The sequence below is a fragment of the Hevea brasiliensis genome, unplaced genomic scaffold, assembly GCF_030052815.1.
Source record: "Hevea brasiliensis isolate MT/VB/25A 57/8 unplaced genomic scaffold, ASM3005281v1 Scaf7, whole genome shotgun sequence".
Taxonomy (NCBI): Eukaryota; Viridiplantae; Streptophyta; class Magnoliopsida; order Malpighiales; family Euphorbiaceae; genus Hevea; species Hevea brasiliensis.
Genome location: NW_026615250.1, coordinates 1,100,504 through 1,128,240, shown reverse-complemented (window position 1 = coordinate 1,128,240; position 27,737 = coordinate 1,100,504). Strand labels below are relative to the sequence as shown.

At 35.8% G+C, this 27,737-nt stretch overlaps 1 non-coding gene and 1 pseudogene across 1 annotated transcript; one reads left to right on the top strand and one right to left on the bottom strand.

The window, feature by feature from the left end:
• Positions 1–927: 927 nt before the first annotated feature.
• LOC131177645 (uncharacterized) lies at positions 928–25,865 on the top strand (annotated as a pseudogene).
• LOC131177707 (small nucleolar RNA R71) lies at positions 7,312–7,419 on the bottom strand. Its single transcript, XR_009147043.1, has one exon. It is a non-coding gene; the product is annotated as a small nucleolar RNA R71 (small nucleolar RNA).
• Positions 25,866–27,737: the final 1,872 nt, after the last annotated feature.

The following is a 27,737-nucleotide window of genomic DNA, read 5'->3' as shown; positions in this document are numbered from 1 at the left end:
GATGATATATTGGGAAGAGTATATTAAAAAATTAAATAAAATTTATTACTTTAATTATATTTATATTACTCCATCTGTTAAATAAAAGTAGACTTATTATTATTTTTATTTATTTTAAATTATAAGTAATAACTTATTTACTAACTTATCCAATTTAATATATATTAAAAAAATAAAATTTGTTAGTTCTGAAAAAAATTTAATAACATAAATTATTTAATTTTTAATGGAGTAATATGAGCGGATGATATGTTAAAAAAGATTAAATAAAATTTTTTATTTTAATTACACATCTTTCATCTTATAAAGATTTGCTTACTTTTTATTTTTACATGAGTTAAGTTATTATAATTAACATAATTAAAATAATAAATTTTGTTTTACCTAGAAAAATTTTCTGAAATTTTTTTTAATATGTTCTTTATTTACATTATTCTATTAAAAATTAAATAACTCATATTTTAAATTATTATTCAAATTAATAAATTTTACTTTTTTAATGTATATCAAATAAAAATATATTAGTAAGTTATTAAATAAATTATTATTTATAAAAATTTATAATTTGAAATAAATAAATAAATAAAGTAAAGCTATATTTTTGCGAGATGGATGAATTTTCATGTCACATAGTATCTTTTTTTTTTAAACAGTGTGAAGCCCATTTGACGTAATTTCTTTTAAACTATCTAGAATTTTTTTGGCATTTTTTGATTTCAGGTTCTACTTTCTCAATTCTCTGCTCTAAGTCCCTTTTTGAAAAATAAATAATAAAATTATGATTGAAATTGTAAAATGTTAAAAGAAATGTTTACATTTATTAAAAATATTTACATTTAATTAATTTTTATTTTATAATAATTTCCATGGATGGTTGAAGTCGCCATTGGAGTGGGAAGGAGAAATCTAGCGAGTTCAAGAAAAACAATGGACCAAGATGAAGCTAAAAGCAAAGAGAATCACTCTTACTCTTCGCGGGACTCCAATCCGTGCCCCATCTGCCTCGGTCCCTTCCTTCAAGAATCCTATCTTGATTCCTATTTCCGTATGTTGTCTTGACTTTCTCTCAAAAATCGTACCTTTTCTTTTTATTTTCCCTTTTTCTTAACAATTCATATGTCTATTATTGACCTAATTCCTTGTTTGGTATTTGTATGAGAGCTTTCTTCTTGTGCTTTTTGTTGTTTAACCTCCACTTGATTTCTGGTGTTCATTTCGGTTAGTAGTGATTAAGCGCTTAAGAATTGTTAAGGATTATATGAAAAGAAAGCAATTTGAAACCTTTATGATAGTAATTGTGCATTATGAATCAATACTAAATGTGGGTATTTGAGCAATTTTACTATAATTCTGTACAAACCTCATTTGAGCTTGTATTGGCAAAGCTTTTCAGTTACCAGTGTTTTCATGAGTGCTTGTGCGTGCATGCTTTCTGTACATATATATTTTTGTGGTGTTGGGGTTGGGGGGGAGCTGTTGGGTTGTGGGCGGGGGCAGAGAGGGTTGGGGAATGATGCAAGATAATGGTGGGTCATTTGTTCCTCTCATTCCTCTATTGCAAATAAATTTTGTTACAGTTGCATTTTGAATTGGACTAAAGTAGTTGCTGGCAAGCATTCTCATGCACCTTCTTCTGTAAAATGTCCTTTGTGCAAGGTTTGCTTTATTCCACTTATGTTTCACTTTAGCTTCACATAACAATGCAGGCCTTTTGCTTTGCCTTATTGATTACAGGAATGATGTCTCTGTGTAAAATTTGTTGTTAATGGCGGTATTGTTCGACTATTCTGCAGACAGAAAACTGTTCAATAATTTATGGATACGATGGAAGTTCATTCCAAAGGTAGTATATAAATGACAGTTTTGAGCTTAGGTACCTATTTCTATATTCTTGTTTTTCCCTTTCAAACCTTCACTATATTAAAATCGGTTTACTTAGTTTACTTCTCCTTTTTTTTCCAGTTCTTTCTTTTCAAAAGCTCACAAGTATAGATTAAAATGCTATTATCTTTGAACTGGTTCTCTCGCTTTTCCCATTTTATTCTTGTTTTGTTAAATTGATATTTGTTTTTTAATGCTATTTCCCAACAAATAAATACCTATATATGTTTTTCAGTAAATTTGTGTTCAGTCAGGTATCTTGAGCAATATAGTTAACGTATTGCGATATTGGAAGTCCTATAAGTATCTTCAACCAAATCGGTGGCTGCAAAGTTGGTTGAGAAGAGAAATTCAGGCTCTTTTGCAAGTCCATCTATTAACTGAGATTTTTCTATCCTTTGACCTTTACTTATTACAAAATACAAACTTGGACATCCCACTGAAAGTTGGTGCTCTAACATATAAGATTATATTATTAAATTAAGATACTCTATTCATTAGAGCAGATAAATACCATTAATAATGTTGCATTGCTGGTAAATTGGAGATCCTACCAAAATTAATAATTTGTATAACTAAGCTGGCATTAGTGGATGACTGCATAACCATGTGAAAAACTGTTCAAATCGTAAAATTTTTAGTCATATGGAGCTACACATAGCATCAATTATGCCGCATCAACTATGTCTTTTCCTACTTTACTCCATTGAATTCAGACTAGTTCTCTATTTTTTTTAATGTCAGAGTTTGAAAGGCATTGAAGTGTTTGGGAGATATGGGAGTGGCATGGTTAATTAAATTGTTTAATAAAATTCTAAATTCAAAGAAAATGCTTGATGAATGGAGGAGGAGTATTTTAGTACCTATTTTTAAAAATAAGGGAGATATATAGAGTTGCTCAAACTATAGGAGAATTAAACTCATGAGCCATACTATGAAGTTATAGGAGAGAGTTGTGGAACATCGACTACGTCATGATACTTTTATCTCTCCCAATCAATTTGGTTTTATGCCTGGTCGTTCAACTATGGAAGCGATCTTTCTCATTAGAAGTTTGATGGAGAAACATAGAGATGCGAGGAAAGATTTACATATGGTTTTTATCAATTTGGAGAAGGCTTATGATAGTGTTCCAAGAGATGTCTTATGGAGAGTGTTAGAACAAAAGGGGTATCTATTAGGTACATACAAGTGTTGAAAGACATGTATGAAGGAGCAACTACTATTGTGCGCATAGTGGGAGGGAACACGAGATTTTCCTATCTCAGTTGGATTACACCAAGGTTCAGCTGTAAGCCTTTACCTTTTTACATTAGTTTTAGATGAATTAATGAAACATATACAAGAGAGTATCCCTTAGTGCATGATGTTTGCGGATGATATAGTTCTGATAGATGAGATGCAAAAAGGAGTTAATAGAAAGTTAGAGCTTTGGAGAAGTGCTCTAGAGTCAAAGGGCTTTAAGTTAAGTAGAACGACGACAGAAGACATGTATTGTAACACCCCTACTTGTATAGCCTGGTATATTTCACTGTTCTGGTAACCGGAGTCGGTCCAGACAATTAAAGGGATTAGAACCACATCTAAGACAAATAAATAAGCCATAAACACAAATAATTAGTAATTGTCAATTAGTTAAGTATAAATAAGAAAAACAGAACATAAGAAGTTAAACGAGCCGAGAGTCACAGCGATGGGTGACCTCCTCGGGAACGACTGCGAAGTCGATTTAAAGTCAAATATCGAACCGTAAAATATGGCGCCGCGGTCCTTAGGATCATTACGAACACAATGGAAAAGAGAAAATCACGAAAAAGAATTATTAAGTCAGTCAAATAATTAGGTCAGGGAGCCGGAAGAAATATTGAATTATTTGCAAACTGGGTTGAACCGGCAAGGGGCAATTTGGTCAATTGACCCCGAGAGCTGACTCCTGACCTAACTGTCAAATAAAATCGGAGAAAAGAAAACTTTGGAGTCAGAAATTAAATTAAAGAACTAATAGATAAATAAAAAAAATAAAAAAAGAGAAAAAGGAAAAGAAATTGCTTTAGTGACATTAAGTGACATAAGCATGACACAATTAAACTTTTAATTTATAATTATTGGTTTTGGGGATAAATATTAACTTAATGGCAAAAGAAAAGTAAAAACTCTAAATATTCTTCTTCTTCCCCCACTTATATGCCAAACCATTCTCCACCCAAGCCATCCTCCATTTTTGAGTTTTTAAGCTTAAATTTTCAAACATTCTTACCATAAACTCTCAAGTTTCCAACACATAAATTTGATTATAGATCTCAAATAAGAGTTTGGGACCAAGAAGAAGGGAAGAAAGTGAAGTGTGGGTTAGCTTGGAAATCTCACAAGAGAGGTAAGTTAATTTAATCTTTTTCTTTAGTTTAATTAAGTGAAGTTGAGTTGAAATTTCATATGTAATGGTAGAATTGATGCTTGTATGGAAATAATGAATTTTTGGCAGCCATGGAAGTTTATGGAATTGATGTGTTTTGATTTAATTAAACATGCCTTCTAGCTTGATTAGTGATGCTTATATGATGTATAGGTTGAGGTTACCTTGAATTGCTTAGAATTGAGAAGTTGAAAATTTAGGGTTCTTGGCACCTAGGGTTTGGGGAGAAAAATTTGAGAATGAGCCATATGATGTATTTGATCTAGTTTGAAGTGAGAAATGGTCATTTGTGACCAAATGAAGTGTGTTGGAATGGTTGGAGTTAAGGCCAAATTCGGATTGAGTGTGGTCATGCTGCTGGCAGCATGACCAAGGTCCCTTTGAGGGACCAAAAATGAAAATTTACAAGTCCAATTGGTATGAGACCAATTGGGAATTAAAATAGACACTAAATGACACAATTTTCATTTAGGAAGCATGCCCAAAAAGTGACCAAAACCTAGTGAACAAATTGACCAAACTTGGAAAATCTCAGTCTGCCCCTGTACAAACTGACCAAATGAACAGTGTTAGTTCATTTGGTCATAACTTGAGCTAGAAAGGTCTAAATGACCTGAAATTTTACCAGTGGTTAGATGAGATATAGACCTAAAACTTTCATGAGGAACACAAACCCAAATTTGATGCATACATTTTGCATAGTCATTTAGGTCTAATTTTATAGCCATTTTATTCTATTATTAGTTATCTTTAGCTAATTTCATTAGTAAATTAGTTAGTTTTTCATAATTGTCGATTTTGGATTAATTTGTAATTTTTACTTTGTTTTGTAGGAAAAATGGTGTTTTTGAAGGACTGAAGAGAATTTTGCCATTGAGGAGTGTCTTCTACAGCCAAAGATGTCAAAAACAAGTTTTCAAGCTGAAATATGCATTGACCAAATTGTGCATAACTTGCCGCATAAGCTATGCAGATCTGCATAAGGAGAAAGATCACTGTTCCAGAACCAGCCGAAATGTGCATAAGGAGACAGCATAGCTTATGCACATTCTCGCCTCCCTTATGCACCTTCACGGAATTGTGCATAACCTATGCACCAAGTCATGCAGTTTCGCATAAGTGACTCAGAACCAGCCGAAAACTGCATAAGGGACTGCATAACTTATGCAGTCCCATAAAGAGTTCATTAATGAGCTGGCAGAAGATTCTCTCAATCAATTCCTCCTAGAACATACTATTTTAGGGCTCCATGTCAGAAAAATGCTATAAATAGTCCCATTTTCCCATTTTAGAGGGGGATAAGGAGCAAAGAAGAAGAGGAGAAGAGAGGCAGAATTTGAGGAGACACTTTCACCTTCCACACCATTCTCAACCAAGATTTGCAGATTTCTTTCTTCCCTTACATTTTTCTACATTTCTAGTGTTTAATTTCTTACTTCTTAGCTTAGATTAAAGCTTTATTTCCATTTAAACTCATCATATCTTGTAAGCATTATGGATAGTGAGTAGTTTACTTTTGATTCTGGAGTAAGGGTTGTAATATTTGAGATATTTTGTGGATTTTGATTGGGTAATCCATATTTTGTGGTCTTAATGAGTTTTATTCATTTCTTGTATGCTTAATGACATGCTTAGTGTAGGATCCCATTAAGTGATGTTCTTAATCCATGGTTGAAGCACCGAAAGGAGAAGACCTTGTGATAGATAATCAAGAAATTGGACTTAATTAACTTAGACCTAGAAATAGGCTAAGGATTAAGAGGATTCATGATTAATTAAAGAACTTAATGGGTCTTAATTAATTCTAACTCCACGAAAGTAGGATTAGTTTGATTAAGGCACTCTTTGTCTCACTCGAAAGGGAATTCAAAGGATTTAAGAATTAATCTCCTTAAAACCCATAAGTTTCATAAAATTGGATAACCGATTTAAATCCCAAAATAGCTCGAATATGAAATCCCGAACTCCGGAATCGCCTTTTTACCATTGTTAATTTTCAATTGAATTTAATTGATTGCCATTTTCAATATTGCCATATTTGAACTTGCTTATTTCAATTTGATGCAATTTTAGTTTAATGCAATACATTGTTAAATAGAATATTGATTTTGCACATATAGATTTTACGCTCCATTACTCATCAATTCACTTCTTTAATTTCATAGATACTTCGATTTAGTCAACTTTTATATCAAAAATTCAATCATTAACACGACTCCTCGTGGGATCGATATTTTTCTATACTACTTGTACGACCCGTGCACTTGCGGTAGGGACGCATCAAGTTTTTAGCGCCGTTGCTGAGGAGTTGTTTGTTTAAGATTGAATTCTTGATTATTTTAGTTGATTATAGTTTTATTTTTGTTATCTTTTCATTTTTGTGTTTGTTTGTTCTTTTTCAGGTACTTTTAATCTTTTATGAGAAGAGCTAGAAGCTCAAGTGACACAACCTTACTGTTCAATCCTGAAATTGAGAAATTTTGTAAAGCCAACAAGAAAGAGACCAGAAAAAGGAAGGAAGCTTTGAGAGAGATTGAAATTGAAGCAGACATGGCTGATGAAAGAATTAGAATTGGTGTTGGTAATGCTGGAAATGGTCAAAACAATGAAAATGAAGCCCACGGAGAAGAAGTTGTTAATGCAAACGTGCCTAGGGGAAGTATGATGGATCATGCTTTTCCACGTTTTGATGATTTGAGAGAGAGCATAGCAAGACCAAGGATTGATGCAAATAGTTACAAGATGGATTTTGGAGTTCTTCAAATGATTCAAAATTCTCAATTTGGAGGACATCCTTCTGAAAATCCACACACACACCTGAAGAAGTTTGCTATGATTTGCGACATGCAAAAACAACCTGGAGTGTCTGATGATGCAGCAAGATTGAAGCTATTCCCATTCTCTTTGAAAGATAGAGCATTGGATTGGCTTGATTCTTTACCTCACAACTCCATTACAAATTGGGAGCAACTCACTGATGCATTTCTTGCACAATATTTTCCACCTGGAAAAACTCAAGAGTTGAGGAATCAAATGACAGCTTTCAGACCAAGAGAAGATGAAACTCTCTATGAGTCATGGATGAGATGGAAGGAATTAGAGAGATTATGCCCACATCATGCCATTCCAAAATGGATGATAAATCAGAATTTCTACACAAATGTCACTCCTGCAATCAGAGGAATTATTGATGCTCAAACAGGAGGAGAATTTATTATAAAGCATGAAGATGAAGCTTATGAGCTATTGGAGAAAATTGCAAAGAATACTCATCTTTGGAGTAGTCCAAGAGGACCAGCTCCAACTCAGAAAAGGCAAGCTGCTGGAATGTATGATCTTGATCCATTCAACATGATTAATGCAAAATTTGATGCACTTACAAATGTCCTTGCTAAGAAGATGGAAGATTTGAGTATGTTGGTTAGTTCATCATCATCAGCTGGAAGTTCACAACAAGTGGCTTATGCAGAGGAAACTACCAGCTGTGGAGTAGACTATGGAGAACAAGCAGCATATGTTGGTAATTATGGAAACAAACAAATGGGGAATTCTTATTCTCAAACTTACAATCCAAATTGGAGGAATCATCCCAACTTTTCATGGGGAAATCAGCAAAATCAAGTTCAAAATCAGAATTTTCAACCACAACAGCAGAGTCAAGTTCCATATCAGCAAAATAGGCAACCACTGCCTAATTTTCAGCAGAAAAATATGAACCCTCCACCAAAACAGCAAGAACGAAATTCCACCACTGAAGCTTTATTGCAACAGATACTTGCTAACCAAAATAAGCATGATGAGGAGATGAGAGAGGTGAAAGCAAGGCTGGAACAGATGCAAACACACAACAGAATGCTGGAAAAACGGATTGCACAACAAGCATCCTCCTCAAGTGCTAAGTCTTTTGGAAAGCTTCCAAGTCAACCAAAAAATCCAAGAGAGCAGTGTCAAGCTATTACTTTAAGAAGTGGAAAAGTTATAAATGATGAGAAGAGTGAAAACAGTGAGAAGAGAGAAAATGAGAAAAATACTGATGAGAGTGAAAAACAAGAGAGTGCAGAAAATTGTAAAGAGAAAATTGAAGAGAAGGAAGAGAAATATATACCTCCTGAACCCTACAAGCCACAGCTTCCCTTTCCACAAAGATTTCACAAAGCCAAGCTTGATAGGCAATTTGGGAAGTTCTTAGAGGTTTTGAAGAAACTTTACATAAATGTGCCTTTTATTGATGCTCTTTCACAAATGCCCTCTTATGAAAAATTCTTGAAAGAAATTCTCTCAAACAAGAGGAAACTTGAAGATGATGAAACTGTAGCTTTTGACAGAAGAATGTAGTGCTATCCTCCAAAGGAAACTTCCTCAAAAGCTCAAGGATCCAGGGAGTTTTTCAATTCCATGCCACATTGGAGAGTCTTGTTCTACAAAAGCCTTATGTGATTTAGGGGCTAGTGTTAGCCTTATGCCCCTTTCCATCTATGAGAAGCTCAACATGGGAGATCTAAAGCCAACCCACATTTCTCTTCAGTTAGCTGACAGATCAATCAAGTATCCTGAAGGGATTTTGGAGAATGTGCCTCTGAAGGTTGGGAAGTTCTACATACCTGTTGACTTTGTCATCTTGGACATGGAGGAAGATTTTAATATTCCAATTATCTTGGGAAGACCCTTTCTAGCTACAGCAGGAGCATTGATTGATGTTAAGGGAGAAAAATTAACTCTTAGGGTTGGTGAAGAGCAATTGGTTTTCAATATTAATAACACTATGAAAAAGCATCATTCTGAAGCTGATACTTGCTTGAGAGTTGATATCATTGATGAGCTGGTTGAAGAACACTTGTAAAGAAATATCCAGAAGATCCACTTGAAAATTGTTTGGTTCATGGAGGAGGCATAGACTATGACAACCCTCATGTAGCTGCATATGCTCAACACTTAGAGGGAAGTCCACCATTCATTTCTGCTCCAGTTTTTCAACTCACACAAAAGGAAAAAGTCGAATCTAAGCAACCATCATTCAAGGAAGAAGATGCACCTAAGGTAGAACTTAAGCAACTTCCTTCTCAGCTCAGGTATAAATTTCTTGGCACCAATAACACTTATCCAGTAATTGTAAATGCAAATTTGAGTACATTAGAGGCTGATAAGTTGTTAAGAGTGTTGAGACAATTTAGGAAAGTCTTAGGATACACCATAGATGACATTAAGGGAATAAGCCCACACTTTTGTATGCATAGAATCATTTTGGAAGAAAATTGTAAGCCATCTATTGAACATCAGAGGAGGTTGAACCCAAATATGAAAGAAGTTGTTAAAAGGAAATTTTGAAGTTGCTTGATGCAGGATCATTTACCCTATCTCGGATAGTACTTGGGTGAGCCAGTACATGTTGTCCCAAAAAAGGGTGGAATGACAGTTGTCAAAAATGAAAATAATGAATTAATTCCCACCAGAACAGTGACTAGTTGGCGAATGTGCATAGATTACAGAAAATTAAATGTTGCCACTAGAAAAGATCATTTTCCACTTCCCTTCATTGATCAGATGTTGGAAAGACTAGCTAGGCATTCTTACTTTTGCTATTTAGATGGATATTCAGGTTTTTTTCAAATCCCTATCCATCCAAATGATCAAGAAAAAACCACTTTTACTTGTCCATATGGAACCTTTGCTTATAGAAGGATGCCATTTGGGTTATGTAATGCACCAGCCACTTTTCAAAGGTGCATGATGGCAATCTTCTCAGATTTCATTGAAGACATAATGGAGGTTTTTATGGACGATTTCTCTGTTTATGGATCTTCATTTGATATATGCTTGGCTAACCTTTCTAAAATTTTGCAGCGATGTGCAGATACTGACCTTGTGTTAAACTGGGAAAAGTGTCATTTCATGGTTCAGGAAGGGATAGTGCTTGGACATTTGGTGTCTAACAGAGGAATAGAGGTTGATAAAGCCAAAGTTGAAGTGATAGAGAAGATGGCTCCTCCTACCAATGTCAAGGGAATTCGAAGTTTCCTAGGACACGCCGGGTTCTACAGACGCTTTATCAAGGATTTTTCTAAAATAGCTAAACCTTTGTCTAATTTGTTAAGTAATGACACACCATTTGTATTTGACCAAGAGTGTTTGGATGCCTTTTGCAGGTTGAAGCAAGCTCTTATCACTGCACCAATCATGCAACCACCTGATTGGAGCCTACCTTTTGAAATTATGTGTGATGCTAGCAACTATGCAATTGGGGCTGTTCTTGGTCAAAGAAAGGACAAAAAGGCTTATGCTATTTATTATGCTAGTAGAACACTGGATGAGGCTCAAACAAATTATGCAACAACTGAAAAGGAATTTTTGGCAATTGTCTTTGCATTGGAAAAGTTTAGACCTTACATTATTGACTCAAAGGTGGTTATATTTTCAGATCATGCAGCCATCAGGTATTTGCTCCGTAAAAAGGAGGCCAAACCTAGGCTCATTAGGTGGATTCTGATGCTACAAGAGTTTGATTTGGAGATTAGAGATAAGAAAGGAGCTGAAAATGTAGTTGCTGATAATCTTAGTAGGTTAAAATTGGATGGTGAAGAATTGGATGAAATCCCTATTGATGAGTTTTTCTTGGATGAACAACTTTTCTCTCTTGTTGCTAAACTACCTTGGTATGCAGACTTTATGAATTATCTATCTTGTGGAGTTTTACCTCTAGGAATGACATGGCAACAAAAGAAAAAGTTTTTGCATGAGGTGAAGTTTTATAGATGGGATGACCCTTTACTCTTTAGGAGATGTTGTGATGGTCTGATTAGAAGATGTATTCCTGAAGAGGAGGTACAGAGTATTATGCATCATTGCCATGCTTCTGATTATGGAGGTCATTTTGGAATCTCTAAGACAACTAGTAAAATTTTGCAAGCTGGTTTCTTTTGGCCAAATCTTTTTAAGGATGTGAGGAAATTTGTGTTGAATTGTGATAAATGTCAAAGGAGTGGAAATTTGTCAAAAAGAGATCAAATGCCCCTAAATAATATTCTTGAAGTGGAATTATTTGATGTTTGGGGAATAGATTTTATGGGGCCATTCCCTCCTTCATATGGTAATAGATACATCTTAGTTGGGGTTGACTATGTGTCAAAGTGGGTGGAAGCTATTGCAACTCCAACTAATGATGCTAGAGTGGTAGTGAAATTTTTGAAGAAATTTGTCTTGAGCAGATTTGGAGCTCCTAGGGCTATAATTAGTGATGGGGGTTCCCATTTTTGTAATAAGCAATTTGAGAGCTTAATGAGGAAGTATGGTGTAGTGCACAAGATAGCTACCCCATACCATCCTCAAACTTCAGGACAAGTTGAAATTTCTAACAGAGAGCTCAAGCATATTTTGGAGAAAACAGTGAACAATTCTCGGAAAGATTGGTCTACCAAACTAGATGATGCTTTATGGGCATATAGGACTGCCTACAAAACCCCTATAGGAACTACTCCCTTTAGGTTGGTGTATGGTAAGTCTTGTCATTTACAATGGAGCTAGAACATAGAGCATATTGGGCCATTCAGACCTTGAATTTTGATCTTAAGCAAACTGGTGAGAAAAGGTTGTTACAACTTAATGAGCTTGAGGAATTGAGGATGGATGCTTATGAAAGTGCCCGTATTTACAAAGAAAGAACTAAAGTTTGGCATGATAAGCATCTGAGAAAAAAAGAATTCAAAGAAGGTGATTTAGTTTTGTTGTTCAACTCAAGATTGAAATTGTTCCCTGGAAAACTCAAGTCAAGGTGGACTGGTCCATATAGAATTTCTAAGGTTTTCCCTTATGGAGCAATTGAAATTTGGAGTGAAAAATCTGGGAATTTTAAGGTCAATGGGCATAGATTGAAACATTACATAATTGGAGACCCAATAAAGGGAGCAAGCTGTTATAAGCTCTCCAATCCCTCACCTCTTTTCAGTGAAATTCATGAAGAGTCCAGCTAAGGACTATAAATTAGCCCTCTTGGGAGGCATCCCAAGTCCTTTTATTTTGCTTTTGCTAATTTACTTTCATTTTCATTGATTTTGTTTTATCTTAAATCTCCCCAAATTCAATTTTTGACATTGTTAAATCTTGTCCCTTGTAGATGTAATTCAATGAAGAAAGGCTGGTAAACTGATGGGGAAGTGATTCTTAACTTGAAAATTTTGTCCTTCAAATTTTCCCAAGAACTGATTTTTTTTTTTTTTAACCTGTGCAGGAGCTGCAATCTGGTTTCTGCAGAGAGGAAGAAAAAAAATTCTGCAGCAAAGAGGGTGTTTGCAGCAGATGGCTTGTGTTTTTGGTGAGGTTGGGTGTGTGACTTTTAAGTATATGTGTTTTTAATGCTAATATGGTGGTAAGTTGGTCATTTTTGTAGTTTTGAGATTACTTGGGTTGTGGAATTCAAGGTGGACAATATTGCATCTTCTTGGCAAAACTTGGAGAGTTCATTTCTCATTTGTGGTTAGATGCAACTTTATGCAGATTTTATGGAGTTTTATGTGCTAAATGTTGATTTGCAGAATTTGAGTTAAAATGGCATAGTTCTCAAAGGTCTTTTATGCAGGATCCATTTTTACATGCTCGTGTGATGCATTTTTGATGAACTTTGTATATATTGATGTGTTTTGGTGAAAATTCTCATGGTTTATGCTTCATGGAATTATATTTCTTCATTCTAGGGTATTTTTCACACTTGCAATTCATGTTCCATTGCAAACTTAATCTTGTTGAATTGTGCATAAGCAACTGCATAGCTTATGCAATCCTGCATAACCACAATTCTTGCCATTTTTCACCTTTATTGCAAGTGCATAAGGAGAGTGCATAGCTTATGCAACTCTGCATAGCCTAATTTTGTCAAATTTCACATCTTTAGAAACTTGCATAAGCAGAGTGCATGACCTATGCACATTTGCATAACTTCAAATCCTTCATTTTCTCTCTCTGCCAAAGAGTGCATAAGCAATGTGCATAGCTTATGCATACGCATAACCAAAAATCAAAACTCCAATTCGCAGAAGAGTGCATAAGCGAGTGCATAGCTTATGCACTACGCATGACCAAACCCGGAAAAACCAAACTTGCCGAGGGTGCATAAGGAAGGTGCATAGCCTATGCACTACGCATGACCAAATCGAGAAAATTCCAAAAGTTGCGAGACCTGCATAAGCAATGTGCATAGCTTATGCACTTCTGCATAACCAAAGATTCTGAATTTCAAAACCCACCGAAGAGTGTATAAGCAGAGTGCATAGCTTATGCACATCTGCATGACCACCACCCAAAATTCAAAAAAATTGCGAGCGATTGCATGAGCGAGTGCATAACCTATGCACTACGCATGACCCGATTTTCTGAAAAACCACTTCTGCCGAGAGATGCATAAGGGGAGTGCATAACTTATGCACTCCCGCATGACTTCGCTCCTCAAAATTTCAAGGGTCACCGAAACTTGCATAAGGAAGGTGCATGACTTATGCACAACTGCATGACCATCAACCCAAGATTTCAATACTGCGAAACATGCATAAGGACAGTGCATGACTTATGCACTTGTGCATAAGCCATTTCTCTGAAGTTTAAATCATTCTGAAACATGTATAAAAGAGTGCACAGGTTATGCATAAATCATTTTCCCCTTATGCAGTCTCTTACAAACCCGATTCAAATTCATTTTCGGCAAACAAAAATCCCTACCTCCACTTCCCGCCTCTTCACCCCACGACCGTCCTTCAACCTCCATTCCTTTCGGCATTCTCACCGTCTCTATCCCGTTTTCTCCACTAGCACTTTCATCACGTAAACCCTAAATTTCCCCCTACATTTTCATTTCCCCCTTATCTCTTCCATCTTCTCCATCGGCAATGGAGTCCCCTCCCCATTCCCGTCCACCTTCTCCTCTCGAAGTCTCTCCATTGTCATCGATACCTCCTAATCCCAATTCTCCTCCACAAGCGACACCCCCACCACCTCCCCCAACCACATACAAACGCAAAATTCGGTCAAAATCTGTGCGACCCATGTCCTCTGCCCCTCCTCTGTCCAAACGCAAAGACCCACCCACCCCATTGTCGGAACCACCTCCCAAAAAGCCAAAAGCTCCAGCCTCTACACCCTCTTCCAGCAAAAAGACAATTTCGGCAACCTCATTTGTATCAAAGCTACCCTGGCCTCTCCCTGATACGATTCAAAAAGTAGCTTTTAAGCGACTTAAGGATAGAAAGGTACAACCCACTAGGTATATATCTGCTGATGCTTTACAATCTCTTGGTTTATTTGACAATGTAGTTGCATATCTTGATGGTATGGGTTGGACAGAATTTGTGCATAAGCAAGAGATAGTTTATCCAATTCTAGTTTTGGAGTTTATTTCTTCATTCTCTGCTACCCTCAATTTGCATGATGTAGACCATAAACCAATTATGAAATTTAGATGCTTGGGGCGAAATAGAGAGCTTTCATTGGACCAATTTCATAGCATTTTTGGTTTTGCTATTGATGGGTTATTTAGAGTACCACATACTGGAGTAGAGGTAGCCAACAAGGGCATTTGGAATGCTGCCCAATTTTGGAGAATCATAACAAACCAACCTCAAACTTTCTCTGCTGGAAGATCAAAAACATCCCAAATACTTGACCCTGCACTTAGGTTTATTCATAGGCTGATGGCTAGCACCATATTGGGCAGAGGGACTAGTTCTGGTGCTGTAGGAAAATCTGAACTCTTTATGTTATGGTGTGCATTTCACAAAGTTAAGGTTTCTCCCGGTTATTTCTTTTGTGAGCATGTGCTGCATATTGCCACCAAATCCATAGGTGACATTGTTTTGGGTGGGCTTATCACTGTCATAGCCAAGCATTTTGGTTTTAATCCTGCAGAGCACTCAATACCAGCACTTGAGGACACTTCATATTTTGATACTGCACACTTAACCAAAACAGGGTTCAATTTGTCATATTTTGATCTCGCCTACTGGCCAATCGAGCCCTTGCACAACCAAAAACCCAAGCTTTCCCATCCGTCCCACAGCACCCTACTACACCTACCCCACCCCCTCAGCCTGCTCAGGACATTCCAGCTACCTCTGCTCAGCCCATACCTCCTCTGTTTGAACCTTCCTCATCCACAGCACCTCCTGCATTCAACACTAAAGCCTTATTCACCTATCTTGAAAGGCTTAGTGATGATATATTCTTTGTGGATAGGAAGCTTGACACTGGTCTTGATACACTCAAGGATCGTCATGATCAACTATTTGACCTTGTCATGGAAACCAGGGACAAACAGAAAGAACTGAAGGAAATGGTGAAGCAACTCATGATCTTTTTGGGCATGCCACCCCCACCTCCATCACCTCCTCCAGCACCATCATTTCGACAATGGCGACCACCATTATAGCAACATCCTTGGACAAGGGCAAGACAATAGAACTAGATTAGTGTTTGTTTTACTTTTGTTCCAACTTGTAGGACTTTTCCTTTGTAAATATGTTCAAACATTTATAGTTTGTTTTGGATTATGTTTGTTAGTTCTGAATTAGTTTGTTTTAAATTATGTTTTTCTTGAAGTTTTATTGGATAGCTATTACATTAGTCTTCTTTGATTTTTATTGCACTTATTGCCCTTTTGTACATATTTGCCCATACTCTGTATATATTTCAATACTTTTACTGCTGGTTGTACATTTCCCCTTGCCAATTCCCATGCAGCAGCTTTTGTATACACTGCACAGCTATGAATTTCCTCATGCAGAACTTTTGCATAGCCTATGCAACTCTTTCTGCTATACTTGACTGCAGAGGTTGTATTCCCTTATGCAACTGTCCTACATAGCCTATGCAACATATATTGCCTCTTATGCAGCACCGCATGGCTTATGCACCTTACCTATGCACATGTTCTGGACAGCTCTTAACTCTGCACAACCTGTGCAGCTTCTTATGCATCCCTTTATCTTGAATTCTCATACCAGGTAACTCTTTCTTTTTGCTCTTAATTTTTACAATTCCTGGTCAATATTATTTGCTTTGAGTTTTGGTTATCTGCTGCTTGAGACATTGAGGACAATGTCCAATTTTGAGTTTGGGGGTGCACATTTTGATTTTTAGCTTTATTTTTCACATTTTGAGTATAGGAACATCTCATCCCATTTCATTTACATATATTGTAAATATTTTACATATATTTCCACACATACATATACATAACACATTTACACACACATTATACATCACTTAGAAATTGTACACATTGAATACAAATAGACTCCCTCCATTTAGTTAATGCATTACTCATTTTAGGAATCATGCATCATGCATTAAAATCTTTTGCCAAATCCCTTGAGTATTGAAAATGTGCCTATGAGAATGATTTGACTCACCCTTTAGTTGGGTTTGTGGATTGAAAGTTTCCTAAAAGGTGCAAGGTTTTGAAGTGTCTATCCCTTGCCTATATCTTCTTAGCCAAAAAGCCACCCAACTAGCCATTTGGAGAAGGAAGTGTTTAGAGGGAGTTATTGGATATAAGATAGTCAAATGATGTCTCACCAATCCTAGAACAAATCTTCTAAACCTTTCAAGGCGAAATACCAGCTTGTACTTGAAGAGAGAGATGATTAGGCATTCTTTGATTTAAAACCTTCTCATTTTAAACCTTTGGTCCTTTTTCCCAATTAAAATTTACCCTTGCAAACCCCTTTGAACCTTTTTATCCCTAATTTTTCTTGAAAACCTTATTACTACCTAGCCAATGAACCAAACACTCCAACCCTTTTCATGAGAATAATTATTCATAATATTAGGTACATAAAAAAATAAAATAAAAAAAATACAATAAAAGGGAGAAGAAATACTTGTCACCTTGTAAAAGTGCTAGTATATGTGCTTTTCACCATTGTCATTCAAAATGAAAGAAATCCACCCAAAGTATTAAAAGAAATGAGTTTGGGGGTGGCATCTTTAGGGACAATCATCAAAAGAAAATGCAAAATACAAGTCTAAAGTATCAAAATGTCCCTCCATTTTATGTGTCTTGTAAAATATGCTAGCACTTGACAATCCTCATTATGTATTTCTCTCTCCTATATATATATATATATAAAGAAAAGAGAAAAAGATATAATAAAGTGTACCTTATGTTTCAAAATTGCAACATATTCTCATGCTTTGAATACTTTTTACCCATTTTTCTTCTTAGCCTCTTTTTGAATCCCATGGCCCCATTACATCCATAAAAAGACCTTTGATCTCTTGAAAGTACTTGCTACATTAGTGGAGATAGGAGTGGGGAATTTGCCTATGGGATTGGAGAACTATTCATTCATTCATTCAATTCCATCATTCCATATAGAGACACTTTGACTATTGATTGTTCTAGAATTCCTTTTGAGCATGACCCTCTCTTTTGATTGGTTGGTTTGGAGATTTTGAATGATAATTGACTTGATGGCTAAGCGGTGAAAACTTGGATAAGCATTAAATTCTTTGCATTTTGAAGGATGGGTATATGGATTGCTGGTATGGCTGAAGGTGTGTTAAGTTACTTCAATTGGTAATTTTCATAACTCTTTGGATAAGGCACCCCTAAAAACTTTGCACCACATTTTAAAGTTTGCTTGAGGACAAGCAAAAGCTTGAGTTTGGGGGTATTTGATGCATACATTTTGCATAGTCATTTAGGTCTAATTTTATAGCCATTTTATTCTATTATTAGTTATCTTTAGCTAATTTCATTAGTAAATTAGTTAGTTTTTCATAATTGTCGATTTTGGATTAATTTGTAATTTTTACTTTGTTTTGTAGGAAAAATGGTGTTTTTGAAGGACTGAAGAGAATTTTTCCATTGAGGAGTGTCTTCTACAGCCAAAGATGTCAAAAATAAGTTTTTAAGCTGAAATATGCATTGACCAAATTGTGCATAACTTGCCGCATAAGCTATGCAGATCTGCATAAGGAGAAAGATCACTGTTCAGAACCCAGTAGAAATGTGCATAAGGAGACAAGATAGCTTATGCACATTCTCGCCTCCCTTATGCACCTTCACGGAATTGTGCATAACCTATGCACCAAGTCATGCGATTCGCATAAGTGACTCGTAACCAGCTAAAATCGCATAAGGGATTGCATAACTAATGCAGTCCACATATGCAAATCCCATAAAGAGTTCATTAATGAGCTGGCAGAAGATTCCCTCAATCAATTCCTCCTAGAACATACTATTTTAGGGCTCCATGTCAGAAAAATGCTATAAATAGTCCCATTTTCCCATTTTAGAGGGGGACAAGGAGCAAAGAAGAAGAGGAGAAGAGAGGCAGAATTTGAGGAGTCACTTTCACCTTCCACACCATTCTCAACCAAGATTTGCAGATTTCTTTCTTCCCTTACATTTTTCTACATTTCTAGTGTTTAATTTCTTACTTCTTAGCTTAGATTAAAGCTTTATTTCCATTTAAACTCATCATATCTTGTAAGCATTATGGATAGTGAGTAGTTTACTTTTGATTCTGGAGTAAGGGTTGTAATATTTGAGATATTTTGTGGATTTTGATTGGGTAATCCATATTTTGTGGTCTTAATGAGTTTTATTCATTTCTTGTATGCTTAATGACATGCTTAGTGTAGGATCCCATTAAGTGATGTTCTTAATCCATGGTTGAAGCACCGAAAGGAGAAGACCTTGTGATAGATAATCAAGAAATTGGACTTAATTAACTTAGACCTAGAAATAGGCTAAGGATTAAGAGGATTCACAGATTAATTAAAGAACTTAATGGGTCTTAATTAATTCTAACTCCACGAAAGTAGGATTAGTTTGATTAAGGCACTCTTTGTCTCACTCGAAAGGGAATTCAAAGGATTTAAGAATTAATCTCCTTAAAACCCATAAGTTTCATAAAATTGGATAACCGATTTAAATCCCAAAATAGCTCGAATATGAAATCCCGAACTCCGGAATCGCCTTTTTACCATTGTTAATTTTCAATTGAATTTAATTGATTGCCATTTTCAATATTGCCATATTTGAACTTGCTTATTTCAATTTGATGCAATTTTAGTTTAATGCAATACATTGTTAAATAGAATATTGATTTTGCACATATAGATTTTACGCTCCATTACTCATCAATTCACTTCTTTAATTTCATAGATACTTCGATTTAGTCAACTTTTATATCAAAAATTCAATCATTAACACGACTCCTCGTGGGATCGATATTTTTCTATACTACTTGTACGACCCGTGCACTTGCGGTAGGGACGCATCAAAATTATGCCATTAACCAAGTCATTTGGCCACCCCAAGTTGGTGACCTAAAACTGCTAGCACAAAAAATTGCCCAGAAAATCTGGGTTGAATCCAATCTGACAGCCATGGTTCAAATGGCCATAACTTGAGCTTCAAAACTCTAATTGGAGTGATTCAAAAAGGAGAATAAACTTAAGACATTAGGGAACATTTTCTATGAAGGAAGTTTTGACAAATTCCATCAGTAAAGTAACCAATGGAACAGTACAACCTTAGACACCAAAACTGAAAATTTATCAAATTTGCCTAAAAGACTTAGAATTTGAATAAACAACCAAAATCAACAAATTTAGTGACCAAAATGTGGTATGTGGGTGAAGTTGGAGTTCCCATAGCTATTAAGCCTTAGAAAGTCAACAATTTGACTTGAATAGTGTAGTGAATAGTAACTCCAAAACACAAAATTTCAAGAACGTCGAGTTTAGCACATTAGAACTAGGTAAAAGTGAAGTTAAATTTATTTTTGGATTTATGCTAAGTTATGGTACTGAAACACTGTAAAATTGTGTGTTTCAGTTGAAAAGAATACTGGGAAAGAACTCGAGGAACCGAGTCAAGGCCAAGAGGCGACTCGCTTGAGGTTTGTGCACAACATCACTATGCTTTAAAATTTATTGATAAAGTGAATGAAATATGTATTTTACTTTTGCTTTGAATTTGTAACACCCCAAAAATTTTAAATTTTATTATTTTATGAGTAATATTGATATTTTAATTTTATTTAAATTTTTAGAAATTATTTGAGATTTTTCGGATTTTAAAAATCGGGTTCGATTTTTCAAAAATATAAACTTTGATAATTTTTAAAAATTAATTTAAAGACCACGTGGCAAAACTAAAAATATATTTGGAGTCTACGAATTTTTATGAGTTTTCTGAAATTTTTTTCGGAATTTTTGGACCTCGTTTTCGGTCCCGAGGCAGAGTAAAAATTCAAAAATTTTGTATTCCGAATCGAACTGGCCGAATCGAACCGGACCGGCTTCTTCCTTTTTCTTCTTCCTCCCCGCGCGCGTCCCGACCCCTCTCTCCTTCTCTCCCTTTTTCTCTCTCCTCCCTCCTCCCCTTGCCGCGCGCGCTCCTCGCCACCCCGCCGGACTACCATCCTCACCGCCCCAGCCCACCGACCGCCGCCTGGAATGCCGGAAAACGGCTCCCGAAGCGAAGCGACGCGACGCGCAAGCGCAAGCGCTCCGCTTCGTCTTCCCCGCCGAAATCCGACCGATCCGGCCACCAATCGGACCGGGTCTTGTGTCTAAACTCATCTACTCGTCGAGAGCTTTCCATAGACACCAAGAACACCGAAATCCATCGAGCGGTTTGTCCAATTTTTGCCCAGGAAGTTTTAGCCCATTTTGACTTTTGAGCTAGATTTCTCGCAAACCGTGAAACCCACGAGAAAACCGAGAGTACCAGAGCGCTCCACTCGTCGAGAGCTTCGCGGCGATATAAATTTCGAATTTTTCCTACACTGTTTTTCGGTGGGTCCCACGAAACTTCGCAGTGTTTTTCCGAGTATTTAATGAGCTTAGAAAATTCCGTAAAATTTATGTACTAACCCTCGTGTTATGGGCTTCGTGTAGGTATCTTCAATTCACGAAAATTTGATAGTTGTCCGGGTCTGTGAATTTCCGGCCAGACAGACCGGCTATCGGAAAAGTCTCCGAATTGGATCGAGGTTTTAGCTATCCCACCATTATCAAACGTCCCGAGCGCGTCCTCGGAGTCAGAATCGGCAAAGGTAAACCCGAACCTTGCTTTTTCGTAATTTTCTAGTGCTTAAATAGGATTAAAAATCCATAAAATATTCGTGGTAGCTTAGAAAATTATGATTCTTTTTGCAATAGCCTAGTAATATTGCTAAGGACCGCGGGGCAAAGTTTTAGAATTTTTAGAGCTTATTTGGGCAGTTTTTGCAAAAATAATCAATTATAAGGACTAAATTGAAATTTTATATATTGTGATGAATGATTGTTTCGATGGGCCCAGGAGGGGCTGTGTGATGTGATTGAATTGTGGATATATGAGTTGCAAATATAGAAGTGTGTTTTGAGCCCTTTTGCAGGTTGGGTAGGTCCTAGGTATAGGGGAGACTCTGCCGGATTTTCGGCACGACTTAGGACGTATTTGGTCTTTTCTTGATTTGTATTGAGTCAATTGTATTAAATAATTGTAATGTAATTGTCAGGTGAGCCGGGACAGCCTTCTTCCTCCACCCAGTGATTGCTGTCAAGTCTGTGAGTAAAATATTAATTTTAATTGTAATTTCGATATTATTATATGTTCAAACATACCCTTGCATCACTTATATGCATATATCTATGTAGATAAACTCTAGGCACGATTTATGTTGCATTCATAACTGTGAAAGTGCCATGTATGTTGTTGTGGTAATTTGGAGCAGTGTGCGTGTATTGGCGTGCGTGTGATGTGGTGTGGACTATGGATAGGACGGGTAGACACGGCTTGAGATCTTCGCTGGGACCCGGTCCTTCGGGGTAGACACAGCTTGAGTTCTTCGCTGGGACCCCGATTTGGTTATTAAGTAGAAGTCCAAGCTGAGTTCTTCGCTGACACAGGTTGGATTTAAGAGAGCTGTATAGGGGATCAGCTCCCATATATTATGATTGATATTACTGGGTGTGTGAGTGCTCCAAATTACCTTTTTGCTGTTATGATGTGAAATTACTGCTGATGTTGCATTTCACTCTACAGGGTGCATTAGTTTTAGATAGTTATAGAGATTATGGTTAAAATTGATATTTTACTCTCTGAGTCGAACGCTCACTCCTGTTCAATATTTTTCCAGGCCACAGGAGGATATTTTTGAGGTTAACCTGCTTTTCTCCCTTGCAGGTTGTCTATTCATGTTTGTGTAATTCTATTAACTTCTAGAATTTCCGCATGTGTTAGAAATATTTATTTGAATTGGGTTTGTAATATAAAGTGCTAATTTGGGCCTGTAAACTTATTATTTTATGCATGTTGATGGACTGGATGAGGGAGTTGAGCTCCCATTTATTTTATGTTGTTATGAGCATGTGGAGGGTGAGCTGAGCTCCCCAATTGATTATATAATGTGTTTACAGGTCGGGTGAGTCAAAAACTCTCCGTTGAAAGGTCCATTTTATGGCAGGACTCTGTCCGGTTGGTTTCTTGAAATTGGGCCCAAATGGGCCTTAGAGTTGGGTTAAGGAATAGTTAGGCTTACTATGGGCCTTGGGGGCTTTAGGCTGGCCCAGGTCCTAGTGCCGGTCCGGCCCATAGGTTGGGTCGTGACAGAATTGTTGAAAGTTTATTTGTGACATTATTTATGATGCTTTGATTTAAATTGTAAAAGTTATTGTGTATATTTAAAATAGCAATGTTTAGCAAATTGCTAAGATAAGTTTTGAAACCACAGTGTCATGACCATATATTTGAACACCTCACTAGCATGACTAGTGGGGGTAATTAGTTTCGAATTTTGATTCCTTCTTTGGAGAAGTGTTGAGGTGCGCCAGTAGAAGAGGATTTGAATGGATATCCATATATTTGAGCTAGCTAGCCTTGTGATGTGACATCTTTAGCCTCTGGCTATTGAGATTATATTTGTTTCGAATGGCATGATCTAACTGTGGGTTTTATGAAATGTGTTTGATACTTCGAAATGAAATTGTTTGGAATAAAATCTCATAATTCATGTTTTGTGTTTAACTCGCATGTTTAGTTCAATTTTTGAATAAATGTGATTTAAATTCTGCATAAAGATTATTTTAGTATGTTGTGCACCATTGAGTCCTAGTACTCAGCGATAGCTATTATTGTTGTCGCAGATTTAGAGACTAGAGGAGCAGCAGAGTGAGCTGCTGAGGATTATCAAGCGACTCATCCTGAAGTTATATCGGGTATATTTTATACCCTGATTGTAGAAATTTATTTTGATATATGTAATATGCATAAATGTATGGACATGTAAATTCAGTCTTGAGCAGTTTGTACAAAGTTTGTATAAAATTGTAATAAAATTTAGTTTGGATTTTCCCAATGTAGATATTATTATGATGTATATATAGATTGTTTGTATTTAATGAATGGAAATGTTTTATTTTAATTTGAATGAGATTGATAGATATTATTTTAATGATTATTAAATTTTGGAAATTGAGAAATGTTGACTATTGAATTTTGAGACTTGAGAAATTGATTGAGATTGAGTATGAATTTGAAACAGTGATAAAAAAATTATTGGAAGTGCCTTTTTTTTTTCAGGTATTTGAAGAACTATTTTCTCAAAATATAAACGGAACTCTGACAAAATTTTTATAAAATTTGTGGAGAAATAAAATGGACCAAAAATATTAACTAGTTTTAATTTTAATTAAATGTTTTAAATACCTATTGGAAAATGCTCATCACTTATCAAAAATAAGAAAATTATTTTAAAATCCCTTGTAGGGTACTTAATGGGTTATCGGTAGGTGAAGTTCAGTAGTTCATTAGGTATTCTACGGGATCATGTTATGCCTTACAGAGGGGTAAGGTGTGACATGTATTGCAAGTTCAGTGAAAGGCGAACTGGTGATAGGGAATGAGTTAGTTTGGATGGAGTGATACTGTCCCAAAGTAATCACTTTAAATATCTCGGCTCAGTCCTTCAAGTAGATGGGGGATGTGAGGAGGATGTTAGTCATAGGATTAAAGCCGGATGATTGAAGTGGAGACGTGCCATGGGAGTTTTATGTGATCACAAGATTCCAAATAAGTTGAAAGGAAAATTTTACCGTACAGCCATACGACCGGCCATGTTATATGATAGTGAGTGTTGGGCACTGAAGGAGTCGTATGTGCCTAAGATAAGAGTTGATTTGGTCATGTGAATGTTAAGGTGGATGAGTGACCATATTAGACTAGATAAAATCTGTAATGAGAGTATTAGAGAAAAGGTAGGAGTGGTACCAATTGATGATAAATTGAGAGAAGGGAGATTGAGGTGATTTGGTCATGTGAAGCGTAGACATACGGAGACTCTAGTTAGACAAGTAGAGCACATTAGGGTAGAGGATAAAAAGAAAAGAAGGGGTAGACCTAAATTGACTTGGAGGAGAGTAGTATAAAATGACCTAGAAGCATTACACATTTTCGAGGATTTAACCCAAAATCGTTTAGAGTAGAGAAAGAGAATTCATATAGCCGACCTCAAATTTTTGGGATAAAGGCTTAGTTGAGTTTAGTTGAGTTGAGTAGAGTTTGAAAGGCATTATTCTCTTCCAACTCTTTCATTTGCTACTTTGGCACTGATTCAAACTTTGTGGATGTGGATAAATATTTAAAGTTTTGGTTTTGCGTATTTTTCGATGTACACAGGAAATAGAAGAGTGTTTATGGCTTTATGCATATAAATAGAAGAATGTTTATGGCTTTATGCATATAATAGTAATGATGTTTACAAAAAACCTTGCACTGTTTTTGTTTTGGATTTTCTTTTTTTTTTTTTGTTTCATAATTTGGGATGTTAATTTAATGTCTATAGTTATCTTCTAACTCTGGTTAGCTATCATTGACAAACTCTCATCTTCTGACATGCTTGCATGCAGGAAGAGGATGTTGAAATTATTGTACACCATATACTTGGTGTGGTTGATTCATTCTTGAGAAGGTATTTTCTTTACTTATCCCACCTTTTGTTTAATCATGTGCAACTTAACGATTAAAATGAACTCTAGATTGTAACAATTGGATTCCTCATTCTTTAAGTTCTTTTGATGAGTATGAAAGTTTGTCACATAACTCTAATTATTTTACATATCTCTATTACTTTACATATCTCTTTCTCAAAAGCTTGCTTTCCTTTTTGCCAGGGGTGATCAATCTCATCAAATGAGAACACCTGAAACAAAAAAAGGAGAGTTCAAGAATCTAGTCTCTGATGCAGCAAGGCCTTTTCTAGCAGCAAGAACAGCACAATTCGTGAATGAGTTGGAATTGTTTCTTGCTTCAGGTTTCAACATTGAAGCCTATGATGAAGCATACATGCAGCAGTTGGGTTGGAACACTCCTAGATTGACTGGTGAGGGTGCAGATGTAGAACATAGTGAACACACACCAATAGTCCCATACTTGTATATTTTTTACGACGACTCTGATGAAACTGATTGAGGCTGCAGAAGGAGAACCTAGTGAATTCACGCCCACCTGGAATCCCATATTTCTGTCTTTGATGATGACTCTGATGTCTTTGATGACGACTCTAATGAAGCTGATTAAAAGTTTTATTCCTAATGTGGAACAGCAAAGTTTGAATTATGCTTGATTAAAAAATATACCTTTAGTTATCAATAAGCTTTAACTCACTTGTCACACCTTACCCCTCCGTAAGGCATAACATGATCCCGTAGAATACTTAATGAACTACCGAACTTCACCTACCGATAACTCATTAAGTACCTTACAAGGGATTTTAAAACAATTTTCTTACATTTTGGAAGTGGTGAGCATTTTGGTAGGAATTAAAAACCATTTATTCAAAATTTAAATACTAGTAAAAAATTTTTGTCCATTTAATTTTGCCGCAAATTTTATAAAAATTTTGACAGAGTTCCCTCTGTATTTTGAGAAACCAGTTCTTCAAAGACCTGTAAAAAGCACTTCCAAAAATATTTCACAACTCCCAACCTTCAATAACTCAATCATCTCAATTCAATGCACTTCAAAATAATTTCACAATACAAATCAAGTTTTCTCATCTCAAAATATTTAATATTTCCATTCACCAAGCATAAAGCAGAAAATCCATATGTACAAATATTAAATTTACAAAAGAGAATCCAAAATAATATTATTATAATTTATTTACAACTGCTCAACTACATTGATACATACAACATTTTTATATTTACATCAAGATTGTCTACAAGGGTATAAAATAATACCCGTATAAAATGATCAGAGTAGTCCTCGATTTAACAGCAGCTCACTCTGCTGCTTTCTCCTTGCTCTTATCTGCGACAGCAAAATAAGCTATCGCTGAGTATAAAAATACTCAATGGTGCACAATAAAAATTTAAAATACAATAAATAAATCATTCATTGCCAAACACAATTTAATTATTTCTCAGTCACATTTTGCAAATATCAAAGTCCATAATGACACCATTTTGTCAAATAATCCATTAAACACAGTTTAGTCAAACAATTTCATAATCACAGTGTTGCCAAAGTCATACACAACTTAAGTCATGACACAAAATTTCCGATCAATGCCATGTTGTACACCACGACAAAGCAATCTCAACCCCATTAATCGAAATCAATAAAGGAGGTGGCTAGCTAGCTAATGAGTACTCATCCGATCTACAACCTCAACTGGCAAGCCAGAGAGGGAGGAAAATAAACGATCTCAACCCCATGAGTGGAGGAGGAATAATGTGGTACTGTCATGCTAAGTGTGAACATAAAATCCATTCAAAACAATTTATGCAAACAATTTATGAGAAATCTGATCACTTTCCAAAGTCACATTTACGATTGTAAAATGGCAACACAATACATAATTAATCAAAGAAGTCAAATTTTTGAGATTAAAATATTTAAGCAATTATTATTGTGCACAAACCTGACTGGAGTCGCCTCTAGGCCTTGACTCAGTCTCTCCGAGCTTCCAAGTCTTTTTCAGCTGAAACACACAATTTCATAGTATTTCAGTACCATAACTTAACATAAGTCCAAAAATAAATTTAACTTCACTTTTACCTAGCTTTAATGTGCTAAATTCAACGTTCTCGAAATTTTTGTGTTTCGAGTTACTATTCATTATACTATTCAAGTCAAATTGTTGACTTTTTAAGGCTTAATAGGTATGGGAACTCCAACTTCACCCACATACCACATTTTGGTCACCAAACTTATTGGTTTTGGTCATTTTCTCAAAGCTAAAGTCATTTTGGCCAAATTGTCAAATTTTAGTTTTGGTGCTCTTAGTTGCACTATTCCATTGATCCTTTTACTGTTGGAATTTGGCAAACCTTCCTTCATAGAAAATGTTCCTTATTGTTTTAAGTGTATTCTCATTTTTGAATCACCCCAATTGGAGTTTTGTAGCTCAAGTTATGGCCAAAATATAATTACTGTTCACGTGCACTGTTCATACTGGTA